Source organism: Coccinella septempunctata, chromosome X (assembly GCF_907165205.1).
Source record: "Coccinella septempunctata chromosome X, icCocSept1.1, whole genome shotgun sequence".
NCBI lineage: Eukaryota > Metazoa > Arthropoda > Insecta > Coleoptera > Coccinellidae > Coccinella > Coccinella septempunctata.
The window spans coordinates 6187403-6211348 of record NC_058198.1 but is presented as its reverse complement, the minus strand read 5'-3'; the positions used below and the strand labels follow the sequence as shown (position 1 = coordinate 6211348).

The 23946-nt window shown below is 36.9% G+C and overlaps 1 protein-coding gene across 2 annotated transcripts in view; it reads left to right on the top strand.

The window, feature by feature from the left end:
• The window catches only part of LOC123322236 (hemicentin-2-like), a 297343-nt gene that overhangs the window by 5490 nt on the left and 267907 nt on the right, over positions 1-23946 (top strand). Inside the window, exons 1-2 of one of the 2 annotated variants that reach the window (XM_044910148.1) lie at positions 2891-3011; positions 18567-18711. The gene's annotated coding sequence lies outside the window, so the exon portion shown is untranslated. Of the gene's footprint in view, positions 1-2890; positions 3012-18566; positions 18712-23946 lie in introns of those variants that run through there. The other variant, XM_044910147.1, reaches the window with a different exon arrangement.

The window sequence follows — 23946 nt, the reverse complement described above, 5'->3', positions numbered from 1 at the left end:
TTCTGGGGTTCCGGGCAACATATTGAATTGGGGTGCCGATATATGCACCCCGCCAATGTAGTTCGTCATTGGAGAACGTGGCTTTATCGCTATAATCATGAAACATCTTAATGGAATACTGCGTTTCGAAGACGAAACTACTTTTTTTTCAATTTTTTTCAGTTCATCATCTGAGTTAATGACATTTTTCAATCGATCCGGAAAAAAATTAATGTGAAACATTCTCTGCTTACATTTTGCGACTTGTGAACTTCAAAAAGCTTACCTTCTAGATCTAAAGTATAGTTTCCCAACGGTATTTTGCCCACCTTGCCCTTTGAGAATTTTATTTTTCTAGGGCCACCCCATCTTAATTTTCTTCGCCATTTGGAGCGAATTTAGAACTACTGCTACAATTATACGCAAACGTCCTGGTGAAATTACAGTGGTAGGATAGAATGTGACTCCTATCTTTGAGTTGAAAATGAAAAATGATAGGAAAATGTCTCAATGGGATCAATTTGAAACTTCTTTTTTTAGATTGAAAATTATACGCGAAAAAAAATAGCGATAATCGAATAAATAAATACGATTGGAGTAATTCTGAAATATTCAATATCATATTTGTCCAGGAGTTGCGGCAACTTTTGAATTTTGCGCTGGATTTGTGGAACTTGGCGCTGAAAAGAGTAGACAATAAGAAACTCCCTTATTAATATCGTATATATACTCTGAAGAAAGGTCGTTGTCGCAGGAGTGAAAGGAACTTTCTTGGCAACAATAAGTCTGTAGATTATGTTGATAATATAGAAAGAATTGTGAATGCTTTTCACGGAATGAAATGTTATGTGTTCTTGAGAATTCATTTTCATCGTTCCACCCTAATTTCACCCCAGGAAATACGGGTGATGTGGGCGAGAACGAGGGCTAGAATTTTCGCAGGAATATTGCCAGTTTCGAGCCCTCGTCATCAGGAGATGTGGAAAGCACTGATGCTGAAAGAGTCTTTCTACACATTATATATTTTCTCGAACATAGAAAATTTGTGGGGATCAACCATAATATAAGATATAATATATGAGTAGATATAAAAGCGTGGCGCTTAATAAAGACTAGCTCATCACAAATTAAAACCCCCGTTTTTCGGCATATTTTTCGATTTTTTGCCGAAGTATAGACGTAGTATCCAGGGTATGTTCGTATCTTCAATTCTTCCAGTACTTCCTCTCTTTCTGTCTGTAAAATTCAACAGAAAAACGATGAATTACTGGAATTACGGTTTTTTCTGTCGTGGAATTATTTTGTTTTTCTCAACTCAATCATTTTCCATGGCCTTATAGTCATTTTGTCTCATGATCCTTTTGACTTGAATTATTGTTTTCATTATCATGAAGAATGCAATGAAATGGCTATTAAAGATGACTCAGGGTATCAGCCTTGAAATAATTTATTGATGATGAAAAAATTCAAAATTTCAATGAGCCATTTCAAAATGCCTAGTTATTACTTTTTCTTCAGTGAACTCAAGAACATATTTTAATACTATCTCCAGTTATGCAGAAGTAATTCGAGGGCAGCATACATTCTGAATCTGTGTTGATTCAATCGAGCAAAGAAACCGAAAAGATCGCTTTATTTTCAAATCTGTTTGTAAGCCTATGTGCACTTCCACGGTTTATCGAACACACGATGCGGTATCTCAATAACAATGTTGAAAATGATTGGTAAAGACGCAGAGGTGATGGCGGAATAAAGTCTCCCTTAGCACCCTGGATAAGGGCTTCAAATATCCCCTGGGATTGATCCCTGACCTTTTGGAAATACTCCTTTGACACATTCAACTAGTGAAACCATACAGTGCCTTTGCTGATTTGAATTTCTAGCGTTATGAAGGGGTTTTAGGAAGTTTGCCTGCTAAAGTTAGAGGTTTTCCCTGTTTACTGCGGACTTAACACGTGAATATACAGGGGGGAAATTTCCAACATGACGTAATTCGAATGATGATCGATACTTGGAACGATAAATATGAATTTCATTAATGATTTTATCTTTATATATTTTGAACGATCAGAAGTAGATCCATAGGATTGAACTTTACAATGGGATTGAGTGTGTGAATGCTCCAGTTTATTATTATCAATACTTTCTAAGCGTTACTGTCATCCTAACATTTCCAATTTCAGAAGCCTCTCTCTTCGAGATATATCTCACTTGTAAATCTTGCACGTACTTTTACTCCTACTTTTACTTGTGCTTTCATTTTCATTGGTTTTTGTACTTTTTCTTGTATTCTCTTTTTTCTTGTACATTTTGTACTTTAACTTTTATTGTGATTTTAGTTGTATTTTTACTTTTACCTGTACACTTTTACTTTAACTTGTACTTGTTTACCTTACGTGAGTTTTCGTTTGAATGAAATATGACCAGTTCATTATCATCTTTCCAGATACATATCTAAGGATAATATCTTTATTTTCCAAAAAGATATTCTAGGCATAGCAAGAACGTAGAAAACTTCTGCTTTTTGAAACTATTAATTGGAACCATTGGGAAATAGCTAGTTTCTTCTAACTCGAAATCTTGGATTCCTCTGCATTTTCCCGAATTTCCATCTCATGTTATGAGGATGTGATAATGCGGCATGAGGAAGGGGTGGTTGAGAATTTCGGCAAGGTCCCGATGCCTTCATAATTCTTCCATTGACTGCTTACTCGTGAGCTTAACAGCTTCATTAACACTCTGTAGAGTCGGGTACCATTTACATATGGCGGGCTAATTGGGGTTCATTTGTTTTTATGATAGAAAGCGCGAAGCAAAGAAAGGAGAGCCCTCTACGTTATCTTGGTCTAAAATCCTTTAGCGCGCTCAGGGTGCGCATACGTCGTATTCTGTGTATTGTCAACAGTGGCCTGCCAAACGCGACGGGGTAAGCACGTTTTTCCGACCGCTTTCCACGCTTTTCCAACCTGATTAGAGATCAGGAAGTGGCTGTAATCCGTCTGACGGAACGTTTCTGAAAGGTGTTCGGAAAAGTACGTAAAGTGGTTTGTAAATTTTGTTCGAAAAATCATTGGTGTTTTGTGTCATCAAGTTTATGTTATGGGAAAAATTTGGAAAATTCATTATTTCTTCCCCTAAGTATCCAAGTTTATTCTCATATAGGTTATGCTGGTCTTGGCACATGGGATTTTTTTCGAATTCAGAGTTTTTCGAGTAGTGACTGCGACACTATTCATTTCACTTGAACTTTTCCATGTGCTTCTCTTCGTGAGATTTGGGGCGTTTTTTGTTTGTTATAGATTATTTGAAAGTCTGAAAAGGAAGATTGTGAATTTTTGGCCCTGGACTTTCTTAATCTATTAAACGACATTTCCGACGGTTAAAGAGCTGATCAAAATTTGAATGAACCGATTTTTATCGAGAGCGTAGAATATTTCGCGAAAATTCTCCCGAATAGTTATTGGCGAAGTCGCAAACTTTAAATATAGCGAAAACGAGATTTAATAAAGTGCCTTTGCTCGACAAATTCTTCGTTTTTCTCTCGAAAGTCCCCGGAAACAAAAACAGAACATAATTTCCCAGAGGGGGGCATGATCTTGGAGCATCCAAGGAAAACTGTTTCTTGGACTCGTTTCTTTTTTGCCTAGTACTAAGACGAAGAATTAATGACTATGTTGGATGGATTCGGTCCACTTACGAAGTGAGAATCGTTTAATTCTTGTACAAACATTCAACCTGGACACTTTTGTGCAGTTTTTGAAACTATTTACTACAACTACCCCAAAAATTCTTTCATTCTTCGAAATATTGGTTGATGATCTCCCATTATCAGAAATATTTTTATTAAGTATTTCATTGATAATTTGAATATACCATTGATAGCGGAAATTCACGTAAACATCATGATTTAATATTACATCTCATAATATCTTTCAGGGAACATTATTTTTAGGTTTTATTCTGATACTCAGGTCTATAGATTATTGCAAGATATCTCTCTCAACCCTCTCTCTGAAAGAGGTATTTTTAAAGGGCAAAATTGAAAATAGACAGAGAAATGTATATAAAAAATAATGCATCTACTGTGATGTCACTTTAAATCGAATTATTCAGTTTTTTGAACGAATTAAAACTCGAAAAAATAAAGTCTGAACATATAATCGATGATGATCACTCAGTTCGTTGATTGAGTTTTACATTTCTTCAAAAGCCAAAATATTTTGATCGAATTTCAACACAAGATAGCAAAATATTGGTTGAAATCATTTTTTGCTAGGACAGAAAAAATCTAGTACCATATTTATAAGCTATATGTGAGGTTTCATCATTCTTTCTATGCTAGTACTAGAAATCACGTTAAAAAAAATGCAAATTCAATTTTGATTAATCAGATCGATATAATCGCATTTTCATCGCGAATGTGAAATATTTTCTGATAATTTTGAACCACTGGATTTGGATTTTATACATATGGACGAGAGGGTGAGTTTCATTCCTCCACACGCCAAAAATATTAATTAACGTGCCTCTGATTGTATGCATAATTAGTGAAATCCTGATAAATCGGGAGCATTTTCAATGGAACATGTGAGACCCGATGGTCCCTTCTCGAATGAAAGATGTAAAAACTTCTTTCAGAATTTAATTGGGAACTTCAAAGCGAATATTTTCCATCTTTGGATATTGAAAGGCAAAACTTGGTGGCACTTCAACATCGTATTCGATGAAAAGGTCACCTTTTTCAACTTTTCGCATCATGATATTCATTCTTGTGTCGTAAAATTCGCATAAAAGTGTACATAAATCTTTTCCTTTCAGAAATCTGAATCGATACTTCATGCATATGCGTGAACCCTACTTTTTTCAACTTCTCAACCATCTCAGTCGACTGAATTTTCTGATATGAGTAATAATATGAGTTTTAGATCAAGCTCGGATTGATAAAGGAAAAATAATCGGGAGATTTGTTTGATAGAGATTGCGAATAATAGTAGAAAGGAATTTATAATTTCTTTCAGAGATTTTTCTTGCAATTCTCCATTTGAAATTAAAACAGAAAATGAACGTTCGATAAGAGATATGTTGATGATAAACAACGAAAATATTATAACCAACCCTTCATCGATTTTAAAGTATAGAACTGAGAGTATTACGATGAATGAGATAATTTTACTGTGCTCAAAGCTGCCTATAGCCCAGTTCAAAAGCAACGTTTCATTACAATTTTCAGCAATATTTATCAGTTTCAAATTCAAAGTTGATTCTGATTTTTAGTATATACATAGAGCACAGAGCATTTGAATTAAAATAAGAAAAGAAAATAAAATTTTTCTTTGTTAGGACTGTTCGAGTTAACATATTTTCCTCAATCTGATTTTTCTCACTTCAATAATGAATCCTGTGTTTGTGGGAAATATCGATCACGTTGGTCGCATGAAAATTTTTCCCGCCGTCTATGCTCGGTTCCGAATTTCGAATAGCCAGCAGACTCGCTGAGTATTGCCAGGACATGAAGAAATTGCGATTCACACATCCGACATTTCCTCGAATAAATTTCATCTTTGATCTTCTCCTTATCAATAACAAGTCGGCGGGAATATGAGATCTTTCCGGAGGATTCTGAATGATGTTGGTGTAATCTTGACTTTAATTTCATCGCAGATTCTTGCTCCTCCTTTGTGTGAAAATTATGCTTTCATACTTTGGAAAACCCACATAATGAGAATCTCACCCGATACCCGGAACTCTGAAGATGTGGAACCGTCAGAAGAAATTGCAAGATATTGAGATGATTCGAGAGTTCGTCGAATACATCGGAACATTTTTCAGGAACGGATTCCAGTAAGAATTCTTCTTCTATCTTGCCCCGCCTGGAAGTGTTGCTTTGAGGTTGGGAGAAAAAAAGTCGAGTGGAGCCATATCAGGGGAATACGGTGGTTGATTTTTTTTTAGTTTTGTCCTGAAATTCTTTCACTTGAACCTTGTGAAAAGGTGCGTTATCGTACAATCGTACAATAAGTATTCATTCGTTCGATTTCACTTGATCAACTTTAATTATAATTCCTAGTGAATACACATCGACGTCTCATAATCTTTCACACCCGAATTGTGTCGTGGTGTTATGATTCGGTGGAATTTCCAGCTATTGAAACAGACGATCGTTAATACGACTGTATGTTCGATTACTTGCCTTCGGTCGTAATTAGATTACAGAGTGATTACACACGATGCAGTTTGAGTGCTCAAAACTGAGCTTCCGTTGAGGTCTAATTATTGTAGTGAACGATTTCACCACCCGTCGAATGTCTTTGAATTAATATTCGCTTTTATTTTCAATCCTCATCGGATTCGACCTAGTGAGCATGCACTCGAAGCATGCTTAGTTGGAGTCTTTTTAGAATGGCTACATAAAGTTGTTTTGTCGCATCAGCTTCATAATTAGTGGGTTGAATTACATACAGGTGAGGCTTTTTATCAGTCAAAATAAAGTATTTCATCAAAAATCACCTATACAAAACTTTCAATATGGCTGAGCTACAACCCCTAGAAGTTCTAGTAAATTCCAAGTACGGGACTGTGGAAGGTGACTCAGGCATCGGAAAAACGAAACAAAATTTAAACATATGGCTGGACAATGAATGGACTCGGTACTTCTGAATCTATCTGATTAGTTGCATCAGGTCACTTGAAAAAATTGTTGTATTGTGCGATTTAGGGCGAAAAAACTGTACTCAATTGTTGACTATTATTGTTGCCCAATTTCATCCCATTTTGCGACGATTGTTGGGAATTCGAACAAGAAAAGATTGTGATGGCCATTATGAAAAAATTCCTGAACAATTTGGGCCAATTTTATTGGTGGGATTTGAACTAATATTCTATTTTTACACTTGGTCCTAAGTATTTTTCTGTCAGTGGGTATCGAAATGGGATATTCCATAAAGTCATTTAAATTACCAAATAATGTGAAGAATTCGGCAATCCTAAGTTTCCATTTACATTACAACGTAAATATCGAACGTGCTAATATCCTAAACGAATCCACATGGTTCAGTCAGTCATCACGAGATAAGTTTTTTCCCATTGCTTTGCGTTAACTCAGATGACAAATGATCTAGGATCAATTTCAGTAGTCGTTTTGAATTTTTTTACAACTTTGTCATTTTGAAAGTTTTGTATAGGTGATTTTTGATGAAATGCTTTATTTTGACCAGTTCTACCCTGCATTTATACAGGGTATAAATGGATAGTTGCGGAAAAACTCGAGAGATGATTCCTTACCAAAAAATAGTGTGGGTCTTTCATGTACATTTTTTATCAGCCCCTGCTTAAATACAGTATGGTTTCTGACATTAAAATTCCGAGATTTTTTTTTTGGCATTGCTACTCCTGCTGCTGAGTTTCAATTCGATTTGATGGGTGTTTTCCTGAAATAAAAACGTGTAAATTGAGTGAAACACACCAAAGGAACGAATAACATACAACCCTACCCGTAGAAAGGGTGAAAACGAAACGTATCCGAATTATGTTTTTTTTTTTGGCAACCGGTATTTCAAATCTTCACCATCGATTACCATCGAACGACAAATAACTCTCGCAACTATACGAATCGACTTAGTTGCACAAATTAGTTCAACAATGTTAATTGGTTAAGTTACGAATTTGATTATTTAGGGGGAAGTTATGAAGAGTGTTTCAGTCAGATACTCTGGTGTCCTAGTTATGTCAACAGCCATTACTGGAATTATCCAGTTATGCTGTTTGTCGTGTTTTTTCTATTGGGTTTTGACAAAGGCGGAATTTGGAGCTCAATCGACTGCTATAAATGGTTCTTTCGTTCAAATTCACTATGTTCTTTTCGAATGGTTCACTTATAAGGAAAAAGCTCACGATGTATATGGTAATATGAAAATCCACGAATTTTCATGACGTGAATGCTGAACTTAAGATTTGATAAAGGATATTTACTTGAAAAAAACCCAAGATTTGTGAAAGAAATAAACAAAAAATCTTCGAAATTTGTCGATCGTTACTATTTTCAAATATAGATAGGAAGGTTGAATTGAGGTGAACAGATGAATACATTTCTCACATTATTTTTACTTTTCTTTTCTTCTGGCTTCATTTACCTCCTCAGGTTGTTCCATCTTGAGAATCAGCTTCATTTGTGTTCGTTTTTGGGTGCACCTCTTGACACTATTGGGAATATTTAATGATCGAATTACTTATGCGATAATTTGTTAATAGAAAATTCAGAGGAGCAGAATCCACCTTTATGGCATGTTGAAGAAATATTGGCATTTTGAGAATTAGGCAAGCTATTTCCAATGAATGAATAATGAAGTTTCCGCCTAACAAAATAGATATTTTCTCTGAGCTCGGTCTCCTCAATACATGAGCCTGAATATAAATGTTAGAATAAATTTACTCCCAGAGAGGATATTCTTGGAAAATATCCTTTTCACTCCAGTCGACATTTTATATTAGGTATTCTCTGTTAACGTACAGACAGACCACATTTATAGATTTTCTACTCGAAGCTATCGCATATATATATTCTCAAAAAGCAGGAAATATTTACTTATTCCTTCAATGATTCATCATTGCACAGCTTTTGTGGTCTGAATCTGTAGCGAGGTAGTGGAGAAAAATATCTCTGAGGAAACTAGGAAAATTTTCGAATTCCAATTCGAATAGAGGACAGAAAATCAAGTGAAACTTCAGTAAAACATTTTATTCACAAATTTATAGTCTTTTGAGTCTTCGAGATTGCGAAAAAATCAAATATTCTTTTCCTACAGCCATTGCCCTCAAGGAGTTTTTGGGAAACTACTAAAATTAGATTTCCTGCATTTTCGATGTTTTTTTTGTATGAAGTATTCATCATTTATTGAAATGTAGTGTTCGTATAACATATAAATTGAATTAATTCATAGGAATAACTTATTGTGAACGGGACTATCGAGTCTGGATTTGTTTTCTTGTCGGACAAACATCGATGTCACTTGGTTCTCCAATAAAGCATGACATTACAAGCCATCAATTTTCCTTTCACCGTACTAAAAGATTAACATGGGTATTAGAATTTGTAATCGATGAATTTTCTTCACGATTTCCTCACATGAACTGGATTTCATGGAAGTTTCCATTACGTGAGCTGTAGTGGGTTATAAATGATTACAATGAGGGATGAGCTCAATCAAATGCTGAATAATTAATCAAAATTCTGTGCTTTAGATGCGTAGGTGAATCTATTTCGGTCCGATTGATCTCCCACAACCTCGAATTTGTCCATTGAAATGCTTATATTATGTGCGAAATTGAATGAATCCCGATAGTATCAACAGAAATTTTCAATTCAAGATACACGTATACCATACAATATGTTCGAATTTACATTTGTATTTTGAAGGTAAGTGTCATTCGTGAAGAGCTTATTCGAGTGAATGATACACAAATTGAGAAGTGAGAACTTCAAAGGCCCTGCTTGTTGATCATACAGAAAGCATATCATCCAGGTTAACAGGGGGAACCATGCAATTCATTATGAAACTGCGGAGACAGAAAGTATGAAAAATGAAATGCTCTCGAAATTGATAACCTTACTAACTATCGACATATGGTGCCTTGTTTGTGTAATTAAAGGTAGAATTTATTGGAAATTCTTTTACAGTTCCCGTATACATCATGTGGTAGAAGGCAAACTTCAAAGACCTAGAAACCTTGACCAGTTATTGTAAAAATGAATGATGATGATTATTTCGATTGATATTCTTCGATGTAGATCATCTCTGTTCAAACAATGCATATATCGGTGTGGATTCTTGGTCAGTTAGCCCAGAATTATTGCTTTCAAAGGCTTGTACTGGTTTTTTTAAGATTTGCTGGTGTAAGATTGGTTTGTTTGGTCATCAAAGATGAAAATTCTTTTAGTTTCTTTCTGGCACACTCATTTTGTATAACATGAAGAAGAAATTATTCAATCTTCTCCAGCTCACGACTAGATGTAATGAAAAATTGTTGAATGTGAAAATGACAGGAGATTTTATATAAATGAACAATAAAACTTTTGAGATTAGGAGATCTTAAACAAAAGTGTCAATGGAAAATGGAATAAACATCCAGATGCTGTTTTGGGAAATGATCATCACAAGCTTTACTCGAATCTCAGGGTTTTCACAGACAGGAAAATAACTCACAGTAGACCTGACCTCATATTGCTAAGTAAGGAAAAGAATAGGGCTCTGTTCATCGACGTGGCGATTTCAAATAACAACAACCTACTAGATAGGCACATCGAAAATATTTCAAAATACAGAGACCTCGAGAAACAAACCGGTAGACAATGGATGTTGACATCAAGACCATCCCAAGTCTGGTACCGAAGAAACTACCAGAGAATATCAGGAAACTTCAGTTAGACGAAAATATCTATAGATTCATGCAGAAAGCTACAGCTACAGCGAGAAAGGTCCGCAAGTTGCTGGGAAATGCAGAAGAACTTGGAAAAGACACCATCCTCTTCTACAGGAAGTGCAGGGAGTTCAGGAACCCAACGAACACCAGGAACAAAAGGAGGAAGAAGGACTCGATCGACATCAGGAGGTCGAGCTTAATCCTTTCGACATCTGAGATGTCTGGGATAAGTGAATGCTCTTCTACAGAGGAGTGTGAAAGCCTGAAAGCCGCAAGGCTAAAGTCATAATAATAGTGTCTTTATTTCAGAATTTCTGCGAGTTTACAACATGAAAGGAAATGAAATAGTTTCAGAAAAAAAATAAAAAAAATAAACAGGATTATTAACATTACTCATAAAACGTTTTCACACGTGATCCGTGGAAATTGAAGGGAGAGTAATGGTTTTTTCCGTGAACGATTCCGTAGATTCATTATCGAAAATAATAAACCAGAGGCAGTGTAAATAATGAATATCCGGACGCACTCGACTATTTTTCACATTTTCCGCATCGAAATCAAAATGGAAGATATCAGATTAATGCCCTATCGATTCAATTAATCGTTGAATAATACGCGATCGGTATGGTAGTCAGCATTTTCGAACTGACAAAAACATTATATGGTACACCCATTCTATATCCCATATTCCTGATTACCTTGTGTCACATGGTAGTTGACAAACGAAATGAATAGAATCAGAATTCGGAGTAAAATTTCAGGTCCGGTGTACGTGAAAATTATGATTGAATGGTTTTTATGTTGAAATCAATCAATGGACATGTCGGGGATGGAATTATTCGGAAATCATTCAATTAGGTTTGCAGCGTTAATATTTTCCATGCTGCACTGGCGTCGTCATAGATAAACGGGGTATTAATTATACATAGCTATTATTTGATTGTAGGCGACACTCGACTTATTTCCACTAGGAATGTGTAATGAACTTGCCTCGAAACATATATCGGGGCAATATTCACACGTTTTGTTAATCGAATGGGAAATTCGAATTTTACCCCTATTCTTCCTGCTTCGCATGAAGCTTGATTATTAATAAACGGTTGAATACGGACATAAAAGAGTTATGAGCCTCTATGAAATTCTTGTTCAAGTTTCATGACAGCTGAATTTCGAAAAAAGGAAATTTGTCTGCTCACCGTAATTTGCGTTCAAGTTTTTCTGTTAAACTCTTATGGAAAAAACGATGAAAAGGGCATATTTGGAATAGCATACATTTTTCTTGAAACACTTAATGGGTTTTCCTCCAAGGCACTGAAAAACGCCTTGAGTATACGAGGATGTATTGATATCTAGTTAGCCTAGACCAGTTCCATGCATAAAAAAATACTGCGTTACCATACCAACGAACAATAACTCATTAGAAGTGTCAGTGTGAAGTTTGAGATCAAAAAGGTAAGCCAGAGTTACGCAATAAATTGAAAGAACGAAGATGTCCACCAAAACTGTGAAAATCGAAAAATTGTATCGAGCCATTATCAAGTACCTGTATTTAAAAGGGTTAAGAGGTAAGCAGATTTACGAAGATATGCTTAAAACCCTTGGTGATCAATGTCCTTCGTTTGCGACCGTGAAAAATTGGACTGCAAGCTTCAAAAGAGGTAAATTTTCCATTGAAGATGATGACCGATCGGGAAGGCCAGTTTCTGTGTCAGTCCCCGAAAATATCGATGCAGTTCATGACATGATTTTATCAGACCGTCGAATTGGGCTGAAACGGATATCTGAAGCACTGAACATTTCATACGAAGGCGTTAATCATATAGTTCACGTCAATTTGGATATGAGAAAAATTGCTGCAAAATGGACCCCCAAATGTTGACCAAAAGCGTGCAAGGGTAGAAGCATCGCGTTCGATCTGTGCTCGATTTGAAAACGATGTAGACTTCTTAAAACGAATTGTTACAATGGATGAGACTTGGGTACATTTCTACGATCCAAAAAAAAAGCAACAATCGATGGAATGGCGACACTCTGGTTCTCCAAGACCTAAGAAGTTTCGTGTCCAATAATATGCTGGAAAAGTTCTTGCTTCTGTTTTTTGGGATTGCCATGGAGTAATCATGATTGATTTTTTGGATAAGGGTAGAATAATAACCGGAAATTAAGAATCGACATTACTGACCACTCTACGGAAAAAATTAAAGACAAAAAAACTAGGAAAGCTATCCAAAGGTGTTTTGTTTTTGCAGGACAACGCCCTTGCACACAAATCATGTTGCCATGGAAAAAAATTCGTGATTTAGTGTTTGAATTACTAGAACACCCCCCTAATTCACCAGATTTGGCTCCATCCGACTATCATCTCTTTCCTCAACTGAAAAAAAATTTAAAAGGTCGTACATTTTCTTCCAACGAGGTAATAAAAGCTGTGGAGGTCTAGTTTGCAGAGCAAAAAGAAACAATTTTTGGAAAGGTCTAGAGACGTTGCAGGTCCGCTGTAACAAATGTATCCAATTAAAAGGAGAATATGTTGAGTAATAAAGTATTTTGACATTGAAATTTTGTTTGGTTCAATAGTAGGCTATGAATTTTTCAATATATCCTCGTACGTATATGGATTTCACCTTCTTCATGAATGGGGCTGAACAGTTATTCCTCTTTTTCTGATTAAAAGCATGCCTCAATCAATAAGTCGCAGTAGATAGCGCTACTTGTTCCTAAGTTCGTCGCTGATATGACAAAAATCGGAAATTCAGAACCTCTCCGAATCAGATCTACGAATTCAATATTCTGAAGAAGATTTCGGCATCCGACTCCTGAACGCTCCCGTTCAGAAAACGTGCCCGTTCTCCAAGTTATGGGGAACGATGCAAACTCTGAAAACTATGTGTAATTCCCGCCTTGGTGCAGTTTTAATAATCACATCAACTCAAGACGCGCGCCGCGGGTTCAGCAAAATAGTTCTAGCCAGATGCGTCTCTATCGATGATGCAATTATTGAAACAGCCCTAGCTTCCTTCGGCGAAAACTCGGACGAAAGATATCTAATTATCTGAACGCCATCAGCTTCCAACTCAACAGCAGAAATTCTGTCTATAAGGCGGTAGGTAGGAGGATATCTATTTATGTACAATTTTTCTACCGAATGAAAATCTTACTTGGTTCTCTTGGGAACTTAATTAATGGAGAGTGGCATACAATAGCTTTCACTTCCCTCAAACAGGAACAATACATAATCAGCGTTCTCAAATTAAATAATGGGGTCAATTTTTATTTAGGGGTATCCAAGACTGAAAAACCTTCGATTTTTACGCATCAGTCAGCACCTGGATGGCAAATGGTTCGAGTTTTCCATAAAGTTTTTCAAATTTCTTTGTCTCTAAAGGGTCAGATATACTTCTTTTCAAGCACTAGGTCATTTTATCACTGGTCCTAGGATATTTCACGAATAGAATATGTTCTGAAGTTCCCCAACAACGAAATAATTGATTCTGTTACGGTCAGTTGCTCACCAGAAAGCCTTCCAAAGTGAATCGAAAAATGAAAAATGGAAAAAATCGATTTTCTCGAAAATATTTCAAGAGATTAATAGGTCTGTAAATAGAGGTTTTCGAACGGTCCTCTAATTCACATGACTGAAATCGTTATGAATAATGGTTTTGAAATTGTGGAAACCGTTAGTAGTGCCCTTTTCAAAGATCGCCACAAGAAATATTCCATATGAGCCAAATTGCAAGATATTGACGGTCACGTCAGAAAGTTTTCTCGATCGGCTGTATATGTATCATTTTTTAACTCGCGTGTTGTTACGCTGTTTTGTTGGAAACAAAGGTCGTCCACCTAGATTTCATCCGATTTCTTCCGGAAACTGCCCCCGTGCATGCCACGAGTATGTTCGGAATACGCTGTAGGGACCAAATGATGGCACCACGCTCACTTTTGCTGTAAATTTTAAGCGAATTTTTTTTTCACATCATATACCACGATTTTCCTTGCTCACGTTTCTATTGATCATCAAGAAAATCGTAATTTTCTCTTGTTTGTCTGCTAATCGATGAAACATAAAATTCAACCGCGCACTTGGAGAAAACAATGTAATCAGTAGAATCTAGCAATAAATTGGTAGATTTCTGGGGTATTGGTGAGTTCTCCGATCTATCGAGGTATCGAATGTTTCTTATTCCTGCAAGGCTTCAACTTCAACGGGAATTTTCAATATTTTCCAAGAGAAAGTAGCAGTTGTTTCATTCGCCGTCCCAGCAGCCTCCCTGAAAATGCTTAGAACTTCTTCGGCGAACTGCCTCTCAACGCTGGGTATATAATCTGTGAAAAATAAACTTTCTCCGGCCTGCAATGTAATTTCGAACAGCTGACACGCCTTATCGGTGCTTACTCGTCTTTTTCATATCGTAAAAGATACAACTTATTGAGGGATGACTAATTTTATAAGGGCATATTCCATTCCTTACCTCGAATGTATTCAAGTCTGCACGACCTGTTGTCCAACAACGTATAAAGTGTTGTTATATAAATCATTTTCCCCGGTTAAGAAACTAAAACTTGCGGAGAATTTGATAATTTGGATTCTTGCTGAGAATTAAGTTTGTTTAATGTGTTGAAGTAGGAAGAGCAGCTAATTTCGAGGACGTTGCGGTGAGTTATGATTCGAAAAAATCCTCGTAAGTTTGAACTTGGGTTGTTAATAACCTGGAATAGTGAATGGAACCTCCACTCAACAAAAAACCTTATTTGAAAAGCAAAATGAACGCAGAATCTTTCAGCTGAAATATAGAATCTAAAAAGGGAAAAATGGATCTTTTAGCTACCGAATTTTGAAGCTATGGTGCTCTGAACATTCTGTTGAATGTTGATGTGTGTGGGTAACTATTTACCTATCAGTTTAGAACAAACAGCCAAAATCAAGCAATTTAGGATACCCTGTATATACTATGGAATTATCATTATTGAATGGTGCTCTCGAATCACCAAGCTATAAAACTAGCATGATCTGTATTATCTCTTAACTGAATCAATGTTAAAAAATTGAAAGCTCTTTAATCTCATGGCTCGAGCAAGTCAAATGATTATTATTATTATGAAAAATAAGGAGAAATGAATAGTTGGAATCTGTTTTGCAGAAATGCTGGTCCATAAAGCGAAGACTCTTTTTGTTTTGCGGTTTTCCCTTCATTTTTGATGGGAGATGAAAGGAAACTACGGTTTTGTTATAATCAGGGATGAGGGGTTAATCCGTAAATCTTCTATTAGCGTCGTGTACTCTTAAAACATATTTGAGCGGGCGTACTAAAACCTGCTCGGAAGTAGTTCTTGTCGGGTCTGCGGAATTGCACGAATTTCTCATGATTTAAGAATTTCCGTAATAGGAAGCATTCACGGTACCTGAACGGGCGCAGTTTTATTAGTCGATGGTGTGGTGTTCCGGAAAATTCATATTTTCCGTGATGGAAAATGGCAGGGCCACCTTATAATTCAACGAAAAATTCATTCGATCAAAGGAGGCAGTGAGCAGAGCAGAGTGGAAGAATTCATCTGGGAAATGGGAAAGCCGGCGGACTACCATCAATTAGGAAGAACTACACCATCAATATCTCCTTTTAATTACGACAGACGACCATAATAACACGGGCCCGTCGCTGGTCGCTGTTTGTGGTACAAGTTTCTGAAATCATTCATTACAGATTTCAAATTATTTCCTGGCGAATCGATTGAAAGCAGCTTGCTACCCCCTTTTCCCGCCTTATTGAAAAATTAATTGGCGTTTGATTACAATCCTTCATCAGACAACAACTGAAGCGGTTCGTTGAGACATACTCGTCTATAGGGAAAGGAGAATTTATTTATTTATATTGATTTTTTAAATAACTGCATCGAATTTTTGTTTTTTAGATGGTTACCTCCTGTTATGAATTTCATTAGAATAAAGGGGTATGAATACGAAGACTTTCTCGAATCATCTTGAATGAACTGAAAAAAATTTGAAATTGTGTAAAAATATATCGATTTTTCATTGGAAAAGTATGTACAACAAAATATTTATTCGTAACAAAGGTAGTTAAAAATGGGTATATATTGAAATCAAATACATAATATGGCATTATACACTCTAAAATTTCGTATCACACTCACACAAAATTTGGTCCTCATGACACTTAATGGATTAGTTACGAAGAAGTTACATAAAACTCATTTTAAGTGTAATTACTAGAGCGTGGAATCGGTTTCATATTAGTAGAAATGCTTCATATACTCATCCTCATGGGGGTGGAAGAGCAAGGGCAAGAAACGTCTCACAAGATCGGTTAATTAAGTGTTTCTCGTACTTCCACATTTCCTTCATAAATGAGCATATGTGAGACGTGTTTGACATATTGACTATTATTAATTCGAATTCCTAATTTCCTTTCCTCATTGTCGTTCTCAGTATTGGCCTTAGTTGATTTTGAAGAAGAATCCATGATTTATCATTTTTGTATTCAATTAATTAATTTACGAATTTCATCAGAATACAACGCATTTGAAGTGATCAAAGCTCTAAATAGAATCATTAGCTACAAAAAATTTCATTGCAGAGCGTTTTTATTGAAACAGTCGATATATTCATTGGAATTCTGTTACGAATTGCTGATCGAAAGCAATTTTTCCTGGCGATCTTACATCGTTTTGTGTTTTGTTTGGTGAATATTCCTGCACACGCTTTCATTGAAACATTTACAGTATGTGAATGGAATTGTTTTCAGTTTAGGAGCTTAATCAATGAATATCTCACGGATTGTACCATTTGCTAACAAATTGTTTTCTGTTTTTTTTATTTGGGGAACTATCTCAGGCTATTCAACACAATGCTTTTCCAATTAATTGCATTCTCATCGGCGCTCAAGCCAGTTTAGAACAACTAAAATTGAATGCGGTCATTTTTGTGTAAGAGGTGTGAATTCATCGAATTATTTCAAAACCTACTCTACATCTAGAATGCTGAAAATCTAATAATTGCGAAACATACGATGAGGAAACGCTGACAAGCTTTGTCATTGGAAATTGTTGCAACATGTGATTATTAGAGAAACACTCGAACAAGTATTTCATATATTTTTCTTCACTATCAAACCTAAATTTTCACCAATTGAATCAAGTTTTTTTCTTTGAATTTTCGATTCCAATGAACGCACTAAGGAAAAGTCACGGTATTTTTTATATTGCGCTCGTTTCGAAATCATTACGGGGCTCCAACTGGGTAGGAAATTATCCCTAGACCAACCCAGTTCTTCGTTAATATTTGATTTCGTGGAACCTTTCACGAATTGGGTGCATTGATTAATTTTTAAGGTGAAACGGAGCCGGAGAGATGGCATCTATGATTTATTTAAGCGCGCCCTAGTAAAAATAATATCCTGAAATGTTGCCAATGGTTAGAAAAAGTTTTTTGTTTGAATGGACGGGTGGTAAGTGAATCGAATCATTTATTCACGCTGAACCGAGACACGCAGTTGCTAAAGATGCATAAAAGAATATCAACCTGTATCGTGCATAACTTGCTCTCTGTTGGATTTATAATGATATTCAATTGGAAAATAATTATTTCAGTCAGTGACACGTGTTTTGGGTTTCGAGCCCATTATCAAACTTTGATACGTGCTGATGGGGTTTTCGGTCCTCGACTTATCCTAGGTGACAGGAACATGAAAAGACCTTTAAATTATTTGGCAGTTGACTTACGTTGGCCATCCAAAAACTTGACAAAGAATTCATGGACTGAAATACAAGAAAATGTGTTTCACGACTCCAGCTCTGATGCTGTACCTAGTAGATATCATTTCTCGATATGTTTTTCCTTAATTTTTACTTCAACTGAAGCATGGTTGTCAAAGGACGTTCGATTTCCAATTTTATTCATTCATTAGTCTCCATGAGTACAATGGTGGTTCTCCAGGAGGGCATAATTTAATATTTGAAACCTGTAAGGTCGATATAAAATAGGTATATCTTTATAATTGTAATATAAGCCATACGTTTAACTACTTTGAAACTTATTCTTATTTGAAGGAGGAGTTTTTCGAAATTCAAGAGAATATTTCTCCATTCGATTTCTGTTTTGATGTGAATTGTGATTTTTTTTAGTGTTATAGAAATCAAATAATAGCTATTTTTTTCAGAGAATGTGTTACGCAAGAAATTCTGGTGTGAACAATTAGAGTGAAGTGAATTCCGAAAATTTTTGGTGAAAGACTGTTATCTCCCAGTACTCCCTTGCTGCAGTGTCTTCAGGAATAGAACTTGAGGCATGATTGGGATATAAAAGTGAGTACTTTTTCACGATATATATGTCAGAAGTTGGTATTTATGAATTGTAGATGAGGTTTAACGTCCAAAATGTCATTCGTCCAAATTCTTGAAAATTCCTTGAGCCTTTTTTTGATGAAGCCCAATTTTTTCGGAATATAGTTCACAATAAAAGAACAAAATGAGTGCGGTTATGAAATGTAGAATGATGTTTCGAGTCTGGAGCGAGGTTGAAAATAACATTTTGTTGCAGAGTTGATGATGTTTAGTTATTGTATATTCCCAGATCCTCTGCTTCGCGAATTGAGTAATAACATTTCATCATCCGGAAATTACTCGCACTAAAGTATATACGTTGAGCTACATTCTGCATACTTACTTAGAGTGTCAGTTTGTTGGATATTAATACAGCAGTAGTTTTCATACATTATCATTTTCGGAAACTGGATTTCTGAACGATTCATTTAGATATGCGGGAATACGAATGGAAGGTTTTAATGATTTACGACTAATTTATTGGGGAAACTGAGTTTTATGTCTCCCAAAGATTTTCTCGTTAAGTTTCAAGTAAAAGAAATAAAATTTCAAACAACGTTCTCACATTGGTTACAACAAGCAATTTCTGGACAAAATAACTACAAATACAGCTTGCGTGCTACTTCAAGAACCAATAAATAATCCATAAAAAATAAACTATAAGCAGCATAAAAGTTCGATACAATAAGAAATCCCTATAGATCTGCAGTGGACTGGTTCAAATGAATGATAATGGGAAAATCAATGTTCGGCTCATTACTTAACATCCCAATGCAGCTTAATGACGAAATGAAAATAAGAGTTAATGTCTCCATTGTGGGAAAACCTTCTCACAATTACATTGTCATTTGCCTTGAATTTCATTTTTTTCCCTGCTATAAATCTATTATATCTTGTATATACTTATCGATGGATCAAAATGCCTCTTGGGACTATTTCATTGGCGACTCTGATCGACACAAATGGGGAAGGTATCTGGCTTTGTTCTGCTACTTCTTCTCTTGAATATCTTGTTTTGTAAACATTCGATTTTCGGTTTTTCCAATCGTGATTGATTGGCAGAAATGGTATTTCATATACACTTTGCTTCAAATTCAATTTTCCTTCACATTTTTCATCTTCTTAGCAGCATTTTTACACCACGTCTGAAGAACACTTTACATTCGAGATTATTGAATATTTCGTAATGATTTCTTACTACGTGGAATTGCTTGTTGTGTTTCTCCTCATGTGATTGCAAGTTTTCTATGCTTTCGACACAAATCTTCCTTTTTTCAAACTTTCCAAACCACTCAAATTGCCGGAGTAGTTGAAGCAACCTCGCCAGTAGGTAAATCGAAATGACACTTATTCGTTGACCGTTTTACTGAAAAAAAAACTATGGATATATGAAGGATTTTTGTTCGTACCTAAGTTTAGATCCTGCTTTTGGATATATAAGCTTCAATTGCTGCACATGTCGGTGTATTTCTAATTCCCTTCAGCAGAGTCGATTTTCAATGGAGAGAAATGATGAATGTATCGGCTTATCATAAAGCTGCCTGGCAGATTTATTATTAATTTTTCAGCATTGCGCTATACGATAATCGATCGAGATTCAGAATTCAACTGGATCCTTGTTGTTTTTCTAGGAATTAGCCCCGATTGTAATAAGTTTTCGTATTAGTCGTGGCACGTTCACGATTCAGTTTGAAACTGAACGCGATCATCTGATGCGTTCCGTAATCTGAGATTACGTGTACTTAATACAAAATTTCTGGTATATGTCAATGGAAACAATACCCCGGATAATGCCTAACATGTCGCCGAATGAGGAGGCAGGAGTATGAGCCGTCACATCAAAGTTGCGTGAAGCACTCAAAGTGAATTCCACTGTATCGGTATAAATGCCGAAACATGTCTGGCTCCCATTTCAACCAAGGTAAATGCCGCGAAACAATTTGACAAGTTGATTCGGCCATTTTTCCATCCGTCATCGATATCAGGGGGTGGAACCTTGTCGTTGGGGCCATTATTCCATCGTCGATTCGATGGATTCATGACTGGAAATAATACAGGCTCTTCTGGATAAGTCCCACGTCATGAATGGAATTTTTTCTGATAGGTTGGCGTTCATGAGTACTCAGGATTGTCAGCTAGGATTTTCCTGATCCTTGAGAATGGTACCCATGGTTTAAACAAGAACCATGAACCAAGAACTTTTGCTCAAGAACCATAACGTTAGCTTTATTTTGCTGTCCTCCTCAAACCAGTGACAATTCTTTGAGCATCATAAATTCTCGGGAATAGAAAGATTTTTGTAGTGAAGAACTCAGGAGGATTAATCAATAGACCAAATGCGCCATTGAATGCCCAGAAAACATAAACAACAGAAAAAAACTTGTTGGAGCACCTGGAGCATCTCTCTGTTTGGGCAAAGTAGGTATGATGTCTTTCTCAAGATAAAACGAGAATGAGATCTCGCAGAACATACATGTGAACTCATTGAATTAGGCAAGACTAACAAGTTTTGCTTGGTCTTGGTTCCCGATCAGTGGGGAATCAAAGGAAATGATAATGAATGAGGCCAATACAATTGCCAGGATAGAAGCTCCTCAGGGCATTGCCCCCTGAGGAAGCATCTAATGAGAAAGGGGGTAGCAGAAAACGACTAGTGCAGATTCTGTGAGGAGGAGGAGAAAACTCCAGAGTACCTGATGACCTATGGTCTCGCCATTGCTAGCCAACTTGAAGAATTCCTTTGCCAAGAAACTTGTAGAGGTGGAGTAGTTATCTTCTTGAAGCCATCCCTGATACCGGAGCTAAAAGAACTCTAGTAGTGTAGTGCGAGCTATGGATAACAGCTTTGGTTGGGGCACAATATACCTTAAGATCGCAGTGCAATAAAAACTTATAGAGGTGGGGAAGTTATCTCCTTGAAGCCATCCCTGATACCGGAGTTAAAAGAACTCTATTAGTGGAGTGTGAGCTGTGAAGAACAGCTTTGGTTGGGGCACAATATACCTTAACATCGCAGTGCAATAAAAACTTGTAGAGGTACGGAAGTTATCTCCTTGAAGCCATCCCTGATACCGAAGTTAAAAGAACTCTAGTAGTGGAGTTTGAGCTGTGAAGAACAGCTTTGGTTAAGGCACAATATACCTTAAGATCGCAGTGCGATAAAAACTTATAGAGGTGGGGAAGTTATTTCCTTGAAGCCATCCCTGATACCGGAGTTAAAAGAACTCTAGTAGTGGAGTGTGAGCTGTGGAGAGCAGCTTTGGTTGGGGCACAATATACCTTAAGATCGCAGTGCAATAAAAACTTGTAGAGGTGGGGAAGATATCTCCTTGAAGCCATCCCTGATACCGGAGTTAAAAGAACTCTACTAGTGGAGTGTGAGCTGTGGAGAACAGCTTTGGTTGGGGCACAATATACCTTAAGATCGCAGTGCAATAAAAACTTGTAGAGGTGGGGAAGTTATCATCTCCTTGAAGCCATCTCTGATACCGGAGTTAAAAGAACTCTAGTAGTGGAGTGTGAGCTGTGAAGAACAGCTTTGTTTGGGGCACAATATACCTTAAGATCGCAGTGCAATAAAAACTTGTAAAGGTGGGGAAGTTATCTCCTTGAAGCCATCCCTGGTACCGGAGTTAAAAGAACTCTAGTAGTGGAGTGTGAGCTGTGGAGAGCAGCTTTGGTTGGGGCACAATATACCTTAAGATCGCAGTGCAATAAAAACTTGTAGAGGTGGGGAAGTTATCTCCTTGAAGCCATCCCTGAAACCGGAGTTAAAAGAACTCTACTAGTGGAGTGTGAGCTGTGAAGGACAGCTATGATTGGGGCACTATATAACTCAAGATCGCAGTGCAATAAAAACTTGTAGAGGTGGGGAAGTTATCTCCTTGAAGCCATCCCTGATACCGGAGTTAAAAGAACTCTAACTAGTGGAGTGTGAGCTGTGAAGGACAGCTATGGTTGGGGCACTATATAACTTAAGATCGCAGTGCAATAAAAACTTGCAGAGGTGGGGAAGTTATCTCCTTGAAGCCATCCCTGATACCGGAGTTAAAAGAACTCTACTAGTGGAGTGTGAGCTGTGAAGGACAGCTTTGGTTGGGGCACAATATACCTTAAGATCGCAGTGCAATAAAAACTTGTAGAGGTGGAGGAGTTATCTCCTTGAAGCCATCCCTGAAACCGGAGTTAAAAGAACTCTGCTAGTGGAGTGTGAGCTGTAAAGGACAGCTTTGGTTGGGGCACCATATACCTTAAGATCGCAGTGCAATGAAAACTTGTAGAGGTGGGGAAGTTATCTCCTTGAAGCCATCCCTGATACCGGAGTTAAAAGAACTCTAACTAGTGGAGTGTGAGCTGTGAAGGACAGCTATGGTTGGGGCACTATATAACTTAAGATCGCAGTGCAATAAAAACTTGTAGAGGTGGGGAAGTTATCTCCTTGAAGCCATCCCTGATACCGGAGTTAAAAGAACTCTAACTAGTGGAGTGTGAGCTGTGAAGGACAGCTATGGTTGGGGCACTATATAACTTAAGATCGCAGTGCAATAAAAACTTGTAGAGGTGGGGAAGTTATCTCCTTGAAGCCATCCCTGATACCGGAGTTAAAAGAACTCTACTAGTGGAGTGTGAGCTGTGAAGGACAGCTTTGGTTGGGGCACAATATACCTTAAGATCGCAGTGCAATAAAAACTTGTAGAGGTGGGGAAGTTATCTCCTTGAAGCCATCCCTGATACCGGCGTTCAAAGAACTCTAACTAGTGGAGTGTGAGCTGTGAAGGACAGCTATGGTTGGGGCACTATATAACTTAAGATCGCAGTGCAATAAAAACTTGTAGAGGTGGGGAAGTTATCTCCTTGAAGCCATCCCTGATACCGGAGTTAAAAGAACTCTAGTAGTGGAGAGTGTGAGCTGTGAAGAACAGCTTTGGTTGGGGCACAATATACCTTAAGATCGCAGTGCAATAAGAACTCCCTTTAAACTACAACATACACGTGATAAATTGTTCAATGTTTTGGCAATTTTGGCCTTGATGTACCTATCACTTCTTAGACTTTCGTAGGGTTTATCGACAGGGTAGTATAATTTTTGAAGAATTTCGCACGAATCTCTTCGATCTCAGTATTCGAATGAAAGCTGGTAGAGTTACGGAGAGCAATACGGTTTCGATGCTTTTTATCATCTCGAATCTAGTGTATCCTAGTTCTGAGGCAGGTGGG